General features: G+C 33.5%; 1 pseudogene; it reads left to right on the top strand.

Moving 5' to 3' along the window:
• The first annotated feature begins 1,354 nt into the window (after positions 1-1,354).
• LOC135053890 (5S ribosomal RNA) lies at positions 1,355-1,473 on the top strand (annotated as a pseudogene).
• Positions 1,474-19,036: the final 17,563 nt, after the last annotated feature.

Below are 19,036 nucleotides of genomic sequence, written 5' to 3' on the forward strand. Positions count from 1 at the left end.
TAAAGAGCAGTCAGACCTCCGCAATCATCACCAGGCATAATTAATTAACAATCTATTCTTCTGAATATAATCCAGGTCTGCACTGCTCACGTTCACACTACCCGTGAACAAGCTTTCTGTGAAACGTACGTTGGGAGGTGAACGGGTCACGGTGAGTGCGCTCACGTGACCAAGAGACCGGCAGGAGAGGAGACCAGTGGAGCCGCTCAGACACACAGCTCATCACGCCGAGCTGTCAGCGGCAGGAGAGGAGACCTGTGGAGCCGCTCAGACACACAGCTCACTACGCCGAGCTGTCAGCGGCAGGAGAGGAGATCAGTGGAGCCGCTCAGACACACAGCTCATCACGCCGAGCTGTCAGCGGTACCTAACTAGCAGGATACATGCACAGGCGCTCGCAAGTATTTCTCCAGATATATCCTGCATTTTCACTCTGTCTCCCGCTCTCCAGCCACGCACAATTGTAATTAAACACTGTGTGCATCAGTCTCATTCAGGCAAATCTATGCCGTTTTTATAATAAGGCACTTTTTTTCTATTAATTATATTCAATCTTTTCATTGCATATTACAATTTGCTGCTATTAGGTGCCACATATACAGACACTTTTTCAGTGTTACTCTGTTGCTGATGAAATTACGTACAATCAGCAACAATCTACCTTTTGCATTTGACAATTGATTCTTTTTTTCACATTTCTTATTTGACTGTGGACATACAGCATATACAATACTATTTGTGTGCTTCCTTACTGCAAGTATAATTATTTATCTAAGATTGCAATTAAGACAGTAATTGACATTTCAGGCTCTAACGAATTAGTTAGCCTTATTGTGGATAGTGGAGATCACGTCTCTTGAGATCTATTCCCTAATTTCTATCCACTCCTGCCAATCTGTCGTTTCAGCTGAATACATGATTTCTGGCACATTTCCATTCCCTGCCCTATACACTGTGTGAAGGGGGAGGGGAAGTATGGTGTATTGCTCAGGATCTTTTGCATATTCAGTAGTACCTATACTTGCAACACATTTATGTTTTGATATCTCTCAAACTTTGCTGGCATGTCATCAGAATAACTAGGGTTCATTATTGCCCTACTACATGTGAAAAATCCTCTGGGATCAATGTTGCATAGCACAGTATAAAGCAACATATTGGCGGCTATTTTTGGCAAAACCGGTTGACCATATGATTTAAAACCTATGTATACCTATACATTTGGAATACACTTTGGTGCAATGATGGTTAAACATCAGTCTCTTTTTTAAGAGATTTTTTTGCCCATTCTACCAGGCCTTGGGTGGATCTAACAATTGCATACCCATTATAGGTCTTTGCTTCATCAACTTCAATCTACTACCATACCACACCGTACATGCCCAATCTCGTCCGATCTTGGAAGCAATACGGTGTTGGGCCTGGTCAGTACTTAGGTGGTTGACCACTAAGGAATACCAGGTGTTGTAGGTCAAGTTTGAAGGCAATACCTTGGCTATTGCACCTATTGCATTAATCAACACCAGGCGGGCAAATCTTCTGGTTTTGCCGTAACTTGTACCGCACATTTGCCTTTTATATTATATTATGTTTTTTTCATCCTTATGTTCACAGTTGCAATCCCGAATTTACGATTCAAACTATTTAATCAATTTTTAAACATACTTTGTGTGTACTCCTATATTACTCATTAAGAATTAAAGGTTACGTTTTAAATAAAAATACATTATACATAATTCCAATCACAGTTGTTTCCAAGAGGGAGTGCTCCCAACAAGGGTCACTTTTTTCCTTTCTCTCCTGTCCTTATTACCCATGTAATAGACCCATGGGAGCACCATCGACAATCACCCTTTTTTTCTGCCTAAACAAGAACCTTTTTCTGTTCAATGGTAGATGGTGATTAATTCCAGAAGCTTTTCTGGTTCGTCGGTTTTCTTGGCAACACACATTAATTACACACCTATACAATCTCACTTAGTCCTGTGCGGCATCCTTAATCCCACACTTTACCACGTCTTATAAATTTAGTAGGAAAGTATTCTAATGACTTGCTTATGACACCCCATAGAATATATTATGTTTAGTACCTTGGACACTGTAGCTTATTCACTTAAATCTCTGATAAATTGTGTGTCTGATATACACGGTCTAGTTAGCACAGTTAGTAAGGTGTTGGGTTTGCACTATCAAATTAAGACTGTCATTGGTTCGAATCCCATGTTATCATGTTTTTATTTTACTAGTGTGGTTTGTGGTTCTATAATATGAATGCCTATGTCTTTTAACAACAATAGTCAAGTCTTCCAATGGACTTTTTAGTGAAACCCAATAGATAGCTTTATTTTCTCTTTGTTTACTCAAATATTGAATGCTTATGTCTTATAAATTTAGTAGGAACGTATTCCAATGACTTGAATATGACACCCCATAGAATATATTGTTTAGTACCTTGGACACTGTAGCTTATTCACTTAAATCTCTGATAAATTGTGTGTCTGGTATGCACAGTCTGGATAGCACAGTTAGTAAGGTGTTGGGATTGCACTATCAAATTAAGGCTGTCAATGGTTCAAATCCCATGTTATCATGTTTTTATTTTACTAGTGTGGTTTGTGGCTCTATAATATGAATGCCTATGTCTTTTAACAACAATAATCAAGTCTTCCAATGGACTTTTTAGTGAAACCCAATAGATAGCTTTATTTTTTCTTTGTTTACTCAAATATTGAATGCTTATGTCTTATAAATTTAGTAGGAAAGTATTCTAATGACTTGCTTATGACACCCCATAGAATATATTATGTTTAGTACCTTTGACACTGTAGCTTATTCCCTTAAATTTCTGATAAATTGTGTATCAGGTATGCACAGTCTGGTTAGCACAGTTTGTAAGGTGTTGGGTTTGCACTATCAAATTAAGACTGTCATTGGTTTGAATCCCATGTTATCATGTTTTTATTTTACTAGTGTGGTTTGTGGCTCTATAATATGAATGCCTATGTCTGTTAACAACAATAGTCAAGTCTTCCAATGGACTTTTTATTGAAACCCAATAGTTAGCTTTATTTTATCTTCGTTTACTCAAATATTGAATGCTTATGTCTTATAAATTTAGTAGTAAAGTATTCTAATGACTTGCTTATGACACCCCATAGAATATATTATGTTTAGTACCTTGGACACTGTAGCTTATTCACTTAAATCTCTGATAAATTGTATGTCTCGTATGAACAGTCTGGTTAGCACAGTTGGTAAGGTGTTGGTATTGCATTATCAAATTGAGACTGTCATTGGTTCAAATCCCATGTTATCATGTTTTTATTTTACTAGTGTTGTTTGTGGCTCTATAATATGAATGCCTATGTCTTTTAACAACAATAGTCAAGTCTTCCAATGGACTTTTTAGTGAAACCCAATAGATAGCTTTATTTTCTCTTTGTTTACTCAAATATTGAATGCTTATGTCTTATAAATTTAGTAGGAAAGTATTCTAATGACTTGCTTATGACACCCCATAGAATATATTATGTTTAGTACCTTGGACACTGTAGCTTATTCAATTAAAGCTCTGATAAATTGTATGTCTGGTATGCACAGTCTGGTTAGCACAGTTAGTAAGGTGTTGGGATTGCACTATCAATTAAGACTGTCATTGGTTCGAATCCCATGTTATCATGTTTTTATTTTACTAGTGTGGTTTGTGGCTGTATAATATGAATACCTATGTCTTCTAACATCAATAGTCAAGTCTTCCAAAGGACTTTTTAGTGAAACCCAATAGATAGCTTCATTTTCTCTTTGTTTACTCAAATATTGAATGCTTATGTCTTATAAATTTAGTAGGAACGTATTCTAATGACTTGCTTATGACACCCCATAGAATATATTGTTTAGTACCTTGGACACTGTAGCTTATTCACTTAAATCTATGATAAATTGCGTGTCTGGTATGCACAGTCTGGTTAGCACAGTTAGTAAGGTGTTGGGTTTGCACTATCAAATTAAGATTGTCATTGGTTAGAATCCCATGTTATCATGTTTTTATTTTACTAGTGTGGTTTGTGGCTCTATAATATGAATGCCTATGTCTTTTAACAACAATAATCAAGTCTTCCAATGGACTTTTTATTGAAACCCAATAGATAGCTTTATTTTATCTTTGTTTACTCAAATATTGAATGCTTATGTCTTATAAATTTAGTAGTAAGGTATTCTAATGACTTGCTTATGACACTCCATAGAATATATTATGTTTAGTACCTTGGACACTGTAGCTTATTCACTTAAATCTCTGATAAATTGCATGTCTGGTGTGAACAGTCTGGTTAGCACAGTTAGTAAGGTGTTGGGATTGTATTATCAAATTAAGACTGTCATTGGTTCGAATCCCATGTTATCATGTTTTTATTTTACTAGTGTGGTTTGTGGCTCTATAATATGAATGCCTATGTCTGTTAACAACAATAGTCAAGTCTTCCAATGGACTTTTTAGTGAAACCCAATAGATAGCTTTATTTTCTCTTCGTTTACTCAAATATTGAATGCTTATGTCTTATAAATTTAGTAGGAAAGTATTATAATGACTTGCTTATGACACCCCATAGAATATATTATGTTTAGTACCTTGGACACTGTAGCTTATTCACTTAAATCTCTGATAAACTGTACGTCTGGTATGCACAGTCTGGTTAGCACAGTTAGTAAGGTGTTGGGTTTGCACTATCAAATTAAGACTGTCATTGGTTCAAATCCCATGTTATCATGTTTTTATTTTACTAGTGTGGCTTGTGGTTCTATAATATGAATGCCTATGTCTTTTAACAACAATAGTCAAGTCTTCCAATGGACTTTTTAGTGAAACCCAATAGATAGCTTTATTTTCTCTTTGTTTACTCAAATATTGAATGCTTATGTCTTATAAATTTAGTAGGAACGTATTCTAATGACTTGCTTATGACACCCCATAGAATATATTGTTTAGTACCTTGGACACTGTAGCTTATTCACTTAAATCTCTGATAAATTGTGTATCTGGTATGCACAGTCTGGATAGCACAGTTAGTAAGGTGTTGGGATTGCACTATCAAATTAAGGCTGTCATTGGTTCAAATCCCATGTTATTGTGTTTTTATTTTACTAGTGTGGTTTGTGGCTCTATAATATGAATGCCTATGTCTTTTAACAACAATAATCAAGTCTTCTAATGGACTTTTTAGTGAAACCCAATAGATAGCTTTATTTTTTCTTTGTTTACTCAAATATTGAATGCTTATGTCTTATAAATTTAGTAGGAAAGTATTCTAATGACTTGCTTATGACACCCCATAGAATATATTATGTTTAGTACCTTGGACACTGTAGCTTATTCACTTAAATCTCTGATAAATTGTATGTCTGGTAAGAACAGTCTGGTTAGCACAGTTGGTAAGGTGTTGGGATTGCATTATCAAATTGAGACTGTCATTGGTTCAAATCCCATGTTATCATGTTTTTATTTTACTAGTGTGGTTTGTGGCTCTATAATATGAATGCCTATGTCTTTTAACAACAATGGTCAAGTCTTCCAATGGACTTTTTAGTGAAACCCAATAGATAGCTTTATTTTCTCTTTGTTTACTCAAATATTGAATGCTTATGTCTTATAAATTTAGTAGGAAAGTATTCTAATGACTTGCTTATGACACCCCATAGAATATATTATGTTTAGTACCTTGGACACTGTAGCTTATTCACTTAAATCTCTGATAAATTGTATGTCTGGTATGAACAGTCTGGTTAGCACAGTTGGTAAGGTGTTGGGATTACATTATCAAATTGAGACTGTCATTGGTTCAAATCCCATGTTATCATGTTTTTATTTTACTAGTGTGGTTTGTGGCTCTATAATATGAATGCCTATGTCTTTTAACAACAATAGTCAAGTCTTCCAATGGACTTTTTAGTGAAACCCAATAGATAGCTTTATTTTATCTTCGTTTACTCAAATATTGAATGCTTATGTCTTATAAATTTAGTAGGAAAGTATTCTAATGACTTGCCTATGACACCCCATAGAATATATTATGTTTAGTACCTTGGACACTGTAGCTTATTCCCTTAAATCTCTGATAAATTGTGGTTCTGGTATGCACAGTCTGGTTAGCATAGTTAGTAACGTTTTGGGGTTGCACTATCAAATTAAGGCTGTCATTGGTTCAAATCCCATGTTATCATGTTTTTATTTTACTAGTGTGGTTTGTGGCTCTATAATATGAATGCCTATGTCTTTTAACAACAATAATCAAGTCTTCCAATGGACTTTTTAGTGAAACCCAATAGATAGCTTTATTTTTTCTTTGTTTACTCAAATATTGAATGCTTATGTCTTAGAAATTTAGTAGGAAATTATTCTAATGACTTGCTTATGACACCCCATAGAATATATTATGTTTAGTACCTTGGACACTGTAGCTTATTCACTTAAATCTCTGATAAATTGTGGGTCTGGTATGCACGGTCTGGTTAGCACAGTTAGTAAGGTGTTGGGTTTGTACTATCAAATTAAGACTGTCATTGGTTCAAATCCCATGTTATCATGTTTTTATTTTACTAGTGTGGCTTGTGGTTATATAATATGAATGCCTATGTCTTTTAACAACAATAGTCAAGTCTTCCAAAGGACTTTTTAGTGAAACCCAATAGATAGCTTTATTTTCTCTTTGTTTACTCAAATATTGAATGCTTATGTCTTATAAATTTAGTAGGAACGTATTCTAATGACTTGCTTATGACACCCCATAGAATATATTGTTTAGTACCTTGGACACTGTAGCTTATTCACTTAAATCTCTGATAAATTGTGTATCTGGTATGCACAGTCTGGATAGCACAGTTAGTAAGGTGTTGGGATTGCACTATCAAATTAAGGCTGTCATTGGTTCAAATCCCATGTTATCGTGTTTTTATTTTACTAGTGTGGTTTGTGGCTCTATAATATGAATGCCTATGTCTTTTAACAACAATAATCAAGTCTTCCAATGGACTTTTTAGTGAAACCCAATAGATAGCTTTATTTTTTCTTTGTTTACTCAAATATTGAATGCTTATGTCTTGTAAATTTAGTAGGAAAGTATTCTAATGACTTGCTTATGACACCCCATAGAATATATTATGTTTAGTACTTTGGACACTGTAGCTTATTCACTTAAATCTCTGATAAATTGTTAGTTGGGTATGCACAGTCTGGTTAGCACAGTTAGTAAGGTGTTGGGTTTGCACTATCAAATTAAGACTGTCATTGGTTCGAATCCCATGTTATCATGTTTTTATTTTACTAGTGTGGTTTGTGGCTCTATAATATGAATGCCTATGTCTTTTAACAACAATAGTCAAGTCTTCCAATGGACTTTTTAGTGAAACCCAATAGATAGCTTTATTTTCTCTTTGTTTACTCAAATATTGAATGCTTATATCTTATAAATTTAGTAGGAAAGTATTCTAATGACTTGCTTAAGACACCCCATAGAATATATTATGTTTAGTACCTTGGACACTGTAGCTTATTCAATTAAAGCTCTGATAAATTGTATGTCTGGTATGCACAGTCTGGTTAGCACAGTTAGTAAGGTGTTGGGATTGCACTATCAATTAAGACTGTCATTGGTTTGAATCTCATGTTATCATGTTTTTATTTTACTAGTGTGGTTTGTGGCTCTATAATATGAATGCCTATGTCTGTTAACAACAATAGTCAAGTCTTCCAATGGACTTTTTAGTGAAACCCAATAGATAGCTTCATTTTCTCTTTGTTTACTCAATTATTGAATGCTTATGTCTTATAAATTTAGTAGGAACGTATTCTAATGACTTGCTTATGACACCCCATAGAATATATTGTTTAGTACCTTGGACACTGTAGCTTATTCACTTAAATCTATGATAAATTGCGTGTCTGGCATGCACAGTCTTGATAGCACAGTTAGTAAGGTGTTGGGTTTGCACTATCAAATTGAAACTGTCATTGGTTCGAACCCCATGTTATCATGTTTTTATTTTACTAGTGTGGTTTGTGGCTGTATAATATGAATACCTATGTCTTCTAACATCAATAGTCAAGTCTTCCAATGGACTTTTTAGTGAAACCCAATAGATAGCTTCATTTTCTCTTTGTTTACTCAAATATTGAATGCTTATGTCTTATAAATTTAGTAGGAACGTATTCTAATGACTTGCTTATGACACACCATAGAATATATTGTTTAGTACCTTGGACACTGTAGCTTATTCACTTAAATCTATGATAAATTGCGTGTCTGGTATGCACAGTCTGGTTAGCACAGTTAGTAAGGTGTTGGGTTTGCACTATCAAATTAAGATTGTCATTGGTTAGAATCCCATGTTATCATGTTTTTATTTTACTAGTGTGGTTTGTGGCTCTATAATATGAATGCCTATGTCTTTTAACAACAATAATCAAGTCTTCCAATGGACTTTTTAATGAAACCCAATAGATAGCTTTATTTTATCTTTGTTTACTCAAATATTGAATGCTTATGTCTTATAAATTTAGTAGTAAAGTATTCTAATGACTTGCTTATGACACTCCATAGAATATATTATGTTTAGTACCTTGGACACTGTAGCTTATTCACTTAAATCTCTGATAAATTGTAGGTCTGGTATGAACAGTCTGGTTAGCACAGTTGGTAAGGTGTTGGGTTTGCACTATCAAATTGAAACTGTCATTGGTTCGAACCCCATGTTATCATGTTTTTATTTTACTAGTGTGGTTTGTGGCTGTATAATATGAATGCCTATGTCTTTTAACAACAATAATCAAGTCTTCCAATGGACTTTTTAGTGAAACCCAATAGATAGCTTTATTTTTTCTTTGTTTACTCAAATATTGAATGCTTATGTCTTAGAAATTTAGTAGGAAATTATTCTAATGACTTGCTTATGACACCCCATAGAATATATTATGTTTAGTACCTTGGACACTGTAGCTTATTCACTTAAATCTCTGATAAATTGTGGGTCTGGTATGCACGGTCTGGTTAGCACAGTTAGTAAGGTGTTGGGTTTGTACTATCAAATTAAGACTGTCATTGGTTCAAATCCCATGTTATCATGTTTTTATTTTACTAGTGTGGCTTGTGGTTATATAATATGAATGCCTATGTCTTTTAACAACAATAGTCAAGTCTTCCAAAGGACTTTTTAGTGAAACCCAATAGATAGCTTTATTTTCTCTTTGTTTACTCAAATATTGAATGCTTATGTCTTATAAATTTAGTAGGAACGTATTCTAATGACTTGCTTATGACACCCCATAGAATATATTGTTTAGTACCTTGGACACTGTAGCTTATTCACTTAAATCTCTGATAAATTGTGTATCTGGTATGCACAGTCTGGATAGCACAGTTAGTAAGGTGTTGGGATTGCACTATCAAATTAAGGCTGTCATTGGTTCAAATCCCATGTTATCGTGTTTTTATTTTACTAGTGTGGTTTGTGGCTCTATAATATGAATGCCTATGTCTTTTAACAACAATAATCAAGTCTTCCAATGGACTTTTTAGTGAAACCCAATAGATAGCTTTATTTTTTCTTTGTTTACTCAAATATTGAATGCTTATGTCTTGTAAATTTAGTAGGAAAGTATTCTAATGACTTGCTTATGACACCCCATAGAATATATTATGTTTAGTACTTTGGACACTGTAGCTTATTCACTTAAATCTCTGATAAATTGTTAGTTGGGTATGCACAGTCTGGTTAGCACAGTTAGTAAGGTGTTGGGTTTGCACTATCAAATTAAGACTGTCATTGGTTCGAATCCCATGTTATCATGTTTTTATTTTACTAGTGTGGTTTGTGGCTCTATAATATGAATGCCTATGTCTTTTAACAACAATAGTCAAGTCTTCCAATGGACTTTTTAGTGAAACCCAATAGATAGCTTTATTTTCTCTTTGTTTACTCAAATATTGAATGCTTATATCTTATAAATTTAGTAGGAAAGTATTCTAATGACTTGCTTAAGACACCCCATAGAATATATTATGTTTAGTACCTTGGACACTGTAGCTTATTCAATTAAAGCTCTGATAAATTGTATGTCTGGTATGCACAGTCTGGTTAGCACAGTTAGTAAGGTGTTGGGATTGCACTATCAATTAAGACTGTCATTGGTTTGAATCTCATGTTATCATGTTTTTATTTTACTAGTGTGGTTTGTGGCTCTATAATATGAATGCCTATGTCTGTTAACAACAATAGTCAAGTCTTCCAATGGACTTTTTAGTGAAACCCAATAGATAGCTTCATTTTCTCTTTGTTTACTCAATTATTGAATGCTTATGTCTTATAAATTTAGTAGGAACGTATTCTAATGACTTGCTTATGACACCCCATAGAATATATTGTTTAGTACCTTGGACACTGTAGCTTATTCACTTAAATCTATGATAAATTGCGTGTCTGGCATGCACAGTCTTGATAGCACAGTTAGTAAGGTGTTGGGTTTGCACTATCAAATTGAAACTGTCATTGGTTCGAACCCCATGTTATCATGTTTTTATTTTACTAGTGTGGTTTGTGGCTGTATAATATGAATACCTATGTCTTCTAACATCAATAGTCAAGTCTTCCAATGGACTTTTTAGTGAAACCCAATAGATAGCTTCATTTTCTCTTTGTTTACTCAAATATTGAATGCTTATGTCTTATATAAATTTAGTAGGAACGTATTCTAATGACTTGCTTATGACACACCATAGAATATATTGTTTAGTACCTTGGACACTGTAGCTTATTCACTTAAATCTATGATAAATTGCGTGTCTGGTATGCACAGTCTGGTTAGCACAGTTAGTAAGGTGTTGGGTTTGCACTATCAAATTAAGATTGTCATTGGTTAGAATCCCATGTTATCATGTTTTTATTTTACTAGTGTGGTTTGTGGCTCTATAATATGAATGCCTATGTCTTTTAACAACAATAATCAAGTCTTCCAATGGACTTTTTAATGAAACCCAATAGATAGCTTTATTTTATCTTTGTTTACTCAAATATTGAATGCTTATGTCTTATAAATTTAGTAGTAAAGTATTCTAATGACTTGCTTATGACACTCCATAGAATATATTATGTTTAGTACCTTGGACACTGTAGCTTATTCACTTAAATCTCTGATAAATTGTAGGTCTGGTATGAACAGTCTGGTTAGCACAGTTGGTAAGGTGTTGGGATTGCATTATCAAATTGAGACTGTCATTGGTTCAAATCCCAAGTTATCATGTTTTTATTTTACTAGTGTTGTTTGTGGCTCTATAATATGAATGCCTATGTCTTTTAACAACAATAGTCAAGTCTTCCAATGGACTTTTTAGTGGAACCCAATAGATAGCTTTATTTTCTCTTTGTTTACGCAAATATTGAATGCTTATGTCTTATAAATTTAGTAGGAAAGTACTCTAATGACTTGCTTATGACACCCCATAGAATATATTATGTTTAGTACCTTGGACACTGTAGCTTATTCACTTAAATCTCTGATAAATTGTGGGTTTGGTATGCACAGTCTGGTTAGCACAGTTAGTAAGGTGTTGGGGTTGCACTATCAAATTAAGGCTGTCATTGGTTCAAATCCCATGTTATCATGTTTTTATTTTACTAGTGTGGTTTGTGGCTCTATAATATGAATGCCTATGTCTTTTAACAACAATAGTCAAGTCTTCCAATGGACTTTTTAGTGAAACCCAATAGATAGCTTTATTTTCTCTTTGGTTACTCAAATATTGAATGCTTATGTCTTATAAATTTAGTAGGAAAGTATTCTAATGACTTGCTTAAGACACCCCATAGAATATATTATGTTTAGTACCTTGGACACTGTAGCTTATTCACTTAAATATCTGATAAATTGTGGGTCTGGTGTGCACGGTCTAGTTAGCACAGTTAGTAAGGTGTTGGGTTTGCACTATCAAATTAAGACTGTCATTGGTTCGAATTCCATGTTATCATGTTTTTATTTTACTAGTGTGGTTTGTGGCTCTATAATATGAATGCCTATGTCTTTTAACAACAATAGTCAAGTCTTCCAATGGACTTTTTAGTGAAACCCAATAGATAGCTTTATTTTCTCTTTGTTTACTCAAATATTGAATGCTTATGTCTTATAAATTTAGTAGGAAAGTATTCTAATGACTTGCTTAAGACACCCCATAGAATATATTATGTTTAGTACCTTGGACACTGTAGCTTATTCACTTAAATCTCTGATAAATTGTATGTCTGGTATGCACAGTCTGGTTAGCACAGTTAGTAAGGTGTTGGGATTGCACTATCAAATTAAGACTGTCATTGGTTCGAATCCCATGTTATCATGTTTTTATTTTACTAGTGTGGTTTGTGGCTCTATAATATGAATGCCTATGTCTGTTAACAACAATAGTCAAGTCTTCCAGTGGACTTTTTAGTGAAACCCAATAGATAGCTTTATTTTCTCTTTGTTTACTCAAATATTGAATGCTTATGTCTTATAAATTTAGTAGGAAAGTATTCTAATGACTTGCTTATGACACCCCATAGAATATATTGTTTAGTACCTTGGACACTGTAGCTTATTCACTTAAATCTCTGATAAATTGTGTGTCTGGTGTACACGGTCTGGTTAGCACAGTTAGTAAGGTGTTGGGTTTGCACTATCAAATTAAGACTGTCATTGGTTCGAATCCCATGTTATCATGTTTTTATTTTACTAGTGTGGTTTGTGGTTCTATAATATGAATGCCTATGTCTTTTAACAACAATAGTCAAGTCTTCCAATGGACTTTTTAGTGAAACCCAATAGATAGCTTTATTTTCTCTTTGTTTACTCAAATATTGAATGCTTATGTCTTATAAATTTAGTAGGAACATATTCTAATGACTTGCTTATGACACCCCATAGAATATATTGTTTAGTACCTTGGACACTGTAGCTTATTCACTTAAATCTATGATAAATTGCGTGTCTGGTATGCACAGTCTGGTTAGCACAGTTAGTAAGGTGTTGGGTTTGCACTATCAAATTAAGATTGTCATTGGTTAGAATCCCATGTTATCATGTTTTTATTTTACTAGTGTGGTTTGTGGCTCTATAATATGAATGCCTATGTCTTTTAACAACAATAATCAAGTCTTCCAATGGACTTTTTAATGAAACCCAATAGATAGCTTTATTTTATCTTTGTTTACTCAAATATTGAATGCTTATGTCTTATAAATTTAGTAGTAAAGTATTCTAATGACTTGCTTATGACACTCCATAGAATATATTATGTTTAGTACCTTGGACACTGTAGCTTATTCACTTAAATCTCTGATAAATTGTATGTCTGGTATGAACAGTCTGGTTAGCACAGTTGGTAAGGTGTTGGGATTGCATTATCAAATTGAGACTGTCATTGGTTCAAATCCCAAGTTATCCTGTTTTTATTTTACTAGTGTTGTTTGTGGCTCTATAATATGAATGCCTATGTCTTTTAACAACAATAGTCAAGTCTTCCAATGGACTTTTTAGTGAAACCCAATAGATAGCTTTATTTTCTCTTTGTTTACGCAAATATTGAATGCTTATGTCTTATAAATTTAGTAGGAAAGTACTCTAATGACTTGCTTATGACACCCCATAGAATATATTATGTTTAGTACCTTGGACACTGTAGCTTATTCACTTAAATCTCTGATAAATTGTGGGTTTGGTATGCACAGTCTGGTTAGCACAGTTAGTAAGGTGTTGGGGTTGCACTATCAAATTAAGGCTGTCATTGGTTCAAATCCCATGTTATCATGTTTTTATTTTACTAGTGTGGTTTGTGGCTCTATAATATGAATGCCTATGTCTTTTAACAACAATAATCAAGTCTTCCAATGGACTTTTTAGTGAAACCCAATAGATAGCTTTACTTTCTCTTTGTTTACTCAAATATTGAATGCTTATGTCTTATAAATTTAGTAGGAAAGTATTCTAATGACTTGCTTATGACACCCCATAGAATATATTATGTTTAGTACTTTGGACACTGTAGCTTATTCACTTAAATCTCTGATAAATTGTTAGTTTGGTATGCACAGTCTGGTTAGCACAGTTAGTAAGGTGTTGGGTTTGCACTATCAAATTAAGACTGTCATTGGTTCAAATCCCATGTTATCATGTTTTTATTTTACTAGTGTGGTTTGTGGCTCTATAATATGAATGCCTATGTCTTTTAACAACAATAGTCAAGTCTTCCAATGGACTTTTTAGTGAAACCCAATAGATAGCTTTATTTTCTCTTTGTTTACTCAAATATTGAATGCTTATGTCTTATAAATTTAGTAGGAAAGTATTCTAATGACTTGCTTAAGACACCCCATAGAATATATTATGTTTAGTACCTTGGACACTGTAGCTTATTCACTTAAATATCTGATAAATTGTGGGTCTGGTGTGCACGGTCTGGTTAGCACAGTTAGTAAGGTGTTGGGTTTGCACTATCAAATTAAGACTGTCATTGGTTCGAATCCCATGTTATCATGTTTTTATTTTACTAGTGTGGTTTGTGGCTCTATAATATGAATGCCTATGTCTTTTAACAACAATAGTCAAGTCTTCCAATGGACTTTTTAGTGAAACCCAATAGATAGCTTTATTTTCTCTTTGTTTACTCAAATATTGAATGCTTATGTCTTATAAATTTAGTAGGAAAGTATTCTAATGACTTGCTTAAGACACCCCATAGAATATATTATGTTTAGTACCTTGGACACTGTAGCTTATTCACTTAAATCTCTGATAAATTGTATGTCTGGTATGCACAGTCTGGTTAGCACAGTTAGTAAGGTGTTGGGATTGCACTATCAAATTAAGACTGTCATTGGTTCGAATCCCATGTTATCATGTTTTTATTTTACTAGTGTGGTTTGTGGCTCTATAATATGAATGCCTATGTCTGTTAACAACAATAGTCAAGTCTTCCAGTGGACTTTTTAGTGAAACCCAATAGATAGCTTTATTTTCTCTTTGTTTACTCAAATATTGAATGCTTATGTCTTATAAATTTAGTAGGAAAGTATTCTAATGACTTGCTTATGACACCCCATAGAATATATTATGATTAGTACCTTGGACACTGTAGCTGATTCACTTAAATCTCTGATAAATTGTGGGTCTGGTATGCACGGTCTGGTTAGCACAGTTAGTAAGGTGTTGGGTTTGCACTATCAAATTAAGACTGTCATTGGTTCGAATCCCATGTTATCATGTTTTTATTTTACTAGTGTGGCTTGTGGTTCAATAATATGAATGCCTATGTCTTTTAACAACAATAGTCAAGTCTTCCAATGGACTTTTTAGTGAAACCCAATAGATAGCTTTATTTTCTCTTTGTTTACTCAAATATTGAATGCTTATGTCTTATAAATTTAGTAGGAACGTATTCTAATGACTTGCTTATGACACCCCATAGAATATATTGTTTAGTACCTTGGACACTGTAGCTTATTCACTTAAATCTCTGATAAATTGTGTGTCTGGTATACACGGTCTGGTTAGCACAGTTAGTAAGGTGTTGGGTTTGCACTATCAAATTAAGACTGTCATTGGTTCGAATCCCATGTTATCATGTTTTTATTTTACTAGTGTGGTTTGTGGTTCTATAATATGAATGCCTATGTCTTTTAACAACAATAGTCAAGTCTTCCAATGGACTTTTTAGTGAAACCCAATAGATAGCTTTATTTTCTCTTTGTTTACTCAAATATTGAATGCTTATGTCTTATAAATTTAGTAGGAACATATTCTAATGACTTGCTTATGACACCCCATAGAATATATTCTTTAGTACCTTGGACACTGTAGCTTATTCACTTAAATCTCTGATAAATTGTGTGTCTGGTATGCACAGTCTGGATAGCACAGTTAGTAAGGTGTTGGGATTGCACTATCAAATTAAGACTGTCATTGGTTCGAATCCCATGTTATCATGTTTTTATTTTACTAGTGTGGTTTGTGGCTCTATAATATGAATGCCTATGTCTGTTAACAACAATAGTCAAGTCTTCCAATGGACTTTTTAGTGAAACCCAATAGATAGCTTTATTTTCTCTTTGTTTACTCAAATATTGAATGCTTATGTCTTATAAATTTAGTAGGAAAGTATTCTAATGACTTGCTTAAGACACCCCATAGAATATATTATGTTTAGTACCTTGGACACTGTAGCTTATTCACTTAAATATCTGATAAATTGTGGGTCTGGTGTGCACGGTCTGGTTAGCACAGTTAGTAAGGTGTTGGGTTTGCACTATCAAATTAAGACTGTCATTGGTTTGAATCCCATGTTATCATGTTTTTATTTTACTAGTGTGGTTTGTGGCTCTATAATATGAATGCCTATGTCTGTTAACAACAATAGTCAAGTCTTCCAGTGGACTTTTTAGTGAAACCCAATAGATAGCTTTATTTTCTCTTTGTTTACTCAAATATTGAATGCTTATGTCTTATAAATTTAGTAGGAAAGTATTCTAATGACTTGCTTATGACACCCCATAGAATATATTATGATTAGTACCTTGGACACTGTAGCTGATTCACTTAAATCTCTGATAAATTGTGGGTTTGGTATCCACGGTCTGGTTAGCACAGTTAGTAAGGTGTTGGGTTTGCACTATCAAATTAAGACTGTCATTGGTTCGAATCCTATGTTATCATGTTTTTATTTTACTAGTGTGGTTTGTGGTTCTATAATATGAATGCCTATGTCTTTTAACAACAATAGTCAAGTCTTCCAATGGACTTTTTAGTGAAACCCAATAGATAGCTTTATTTTCTCTTTGTTTACTCAAATATTGAATGCTTATGTCTTATAAATTTAGTAGGAACGTATTCTAATGACTTGCTTATGACACCCCATAGAATATATTGTTTAGTACCTTGGACACTGTAGCTTATTCACTTAAATCTCTGATAAATTGTGTGTCTGGTATACACGGTCTGGTTAGCACAGTTAGTAAGGTGTTGGGTTTGCACTATCAAATTAAGACTGTCATTGGTTCGAATCCCATGTTATCATGTTTTTATTTTACTAGTGTGGTTTGTGGTTCTATAATATGAATGCCTATGTCTTTTAACAACAATAGTCAAGTCTTCCAATGGACTTTTTAGTGAAACCCAATAGATAGCTTTATTTTCTCTTTGTTTACTCAAATATTGAATGCTTATGTCTTATAAATTTAGTAGGAACATATTCTAATGACTTGCTTATGACACCCCATAGAATATATTCTTTAGTACCTTGGACACTGTAGCTTATTCACTTAAATCTCTGATAAATTGTGTGTCTGGTATGCACAGTCTGGATAGCACAGTTAGTAAGGTGTTGGGATTGCACTATCAAATTAAGACTGTCATTGGTTCGAATCCCATGTTATCATGTTTTTATTTTACTAGTGTGGTTTGTGGCTCTATAATATGAATGCCTATGTCTGTTAACAACAATAGTCAAGTCTTCCAATGGACTTTTTAGTGAAACCCAATAGATAGCTTTATTTTCTCTTTGTTTACTCAAATATTGAATGCTTATGTCTTATAAATTTAGTAGGAAAGTATTCTAATGACTTGCTTAAGACACCCCATAGAATATATTATGTTTAGTACCTTGGACACTGTAGCTTATTCACTTAAATATCTGATAAATTGTGGGTCTGGTGTGCACGGTCTGGTTAGCACAGTTAGTAAGGTGTTGGGTTTGCACTATCAAATTAAGACTGTCATTGGTTTGAATCCCATGTTATCATGTTTTTATTTTACTAGTGTGGTTTGTGGCTCTATAATATGAATGCCTATGTCTGTTAACAACAATAGTCAAGTCTTCCAGTGGACTTTTTAGTGAAACCCAATAGATAGCTTTATTTTCTCTTTGTTTACTCAAATATTGAATGCTTATGTCTTATAAATTTAGTAGGAAAGTATTCTAATGACTTGCTTATGACACCCCATAGAATATATTATGATTAGTACCTTGGACACTGTAGCTGATTCACTTAAATCTCTGATAAATTGTGGGTTTGGTATCCACGGTCTGGTTAGCACAGTTAGTAAGGTGTTGGGTTTGCACTATCAAATTAAGACTGTCATTGGTTCGAATCCTATGTTATCATGTTTTTATTTTACTAGTGTGGTTTGTGGTTCTATAATATGAATGCCTATGTCTTTTAACAACAATAGTCAAGTCTTCCAATGGACTTTTTAGTGAAACCCAATAGATAGCTTTATTTTCTCTTTGTTTACTCAAATATTGAATGCTTATGTCTTATAAATTTAGTAGGAACGTATTCTAATGACTTGCTTATGACACCCCATAGAATATATTGTTTAGTACCTTGGACACTGTAGCTTATTCACTTAAATCTCTGATAAATTGTGTGTCTGGTATACACGGTCTGGTTAGCACAGTTAGTAAGGTGTTGGGTTTGCACTATCAAATTAAGACTGTCATTGGTTCGAATCCCATGTTATCATGTTTTTATTTTACTAGTGTGGTTTGTGGTTCTATAATATGAATGCCTATGTCTTTTAACAACAATAGTCAAGTCTTCCAATGGACTTTTTAGTGAAACCCAATAGATAGCTTTATTTTCTCTTTGTTTACTCAAATATTGAATGCTTATGTCTTATAAATTTAGTAGGAACATATTCTAATGACTTGCTTATGACACCCCATAGAATATATTCTTTAGTACCTTGGACACTGTAGCTTATTCACTTAAATCTCTGATAAATTGTGTGTCTGGTATGCACAGTCTGGATAGCACAGTTAGTAAGGTGTTGGGATTGCACTATCAAATTAAGGCTGTCATTGGTTCAAATCCCATGTTATCATGTTTTTATTTTACTAGTGTGGTTTGTGGCTCTATAATATGAATGCCTATGTCTTTTAACAACAATAATCAAGTCTTCCAATGGACTTTTTAGTGAAACCCAATAGATAGCTTTATTTTCTCTTTGTTTACTCAAATATTGAAT

Source organism: Pseudophryne corroboree, chromosome 2 (genome assembly GCF_028390025.1).
Source record: "Pseudophryne corroboree isolate aPseCor3 chromosome 2, aPseCor3.hap2, whole genome shotgun sequence".
NCBI classification, from domain to species: domain Eukaryota; kingdom Metazoa; phylum Chordata; class Amphibia; order Anura; family Myobatrachidae; genus Pseudophryne; species Pseudophryne corroboree.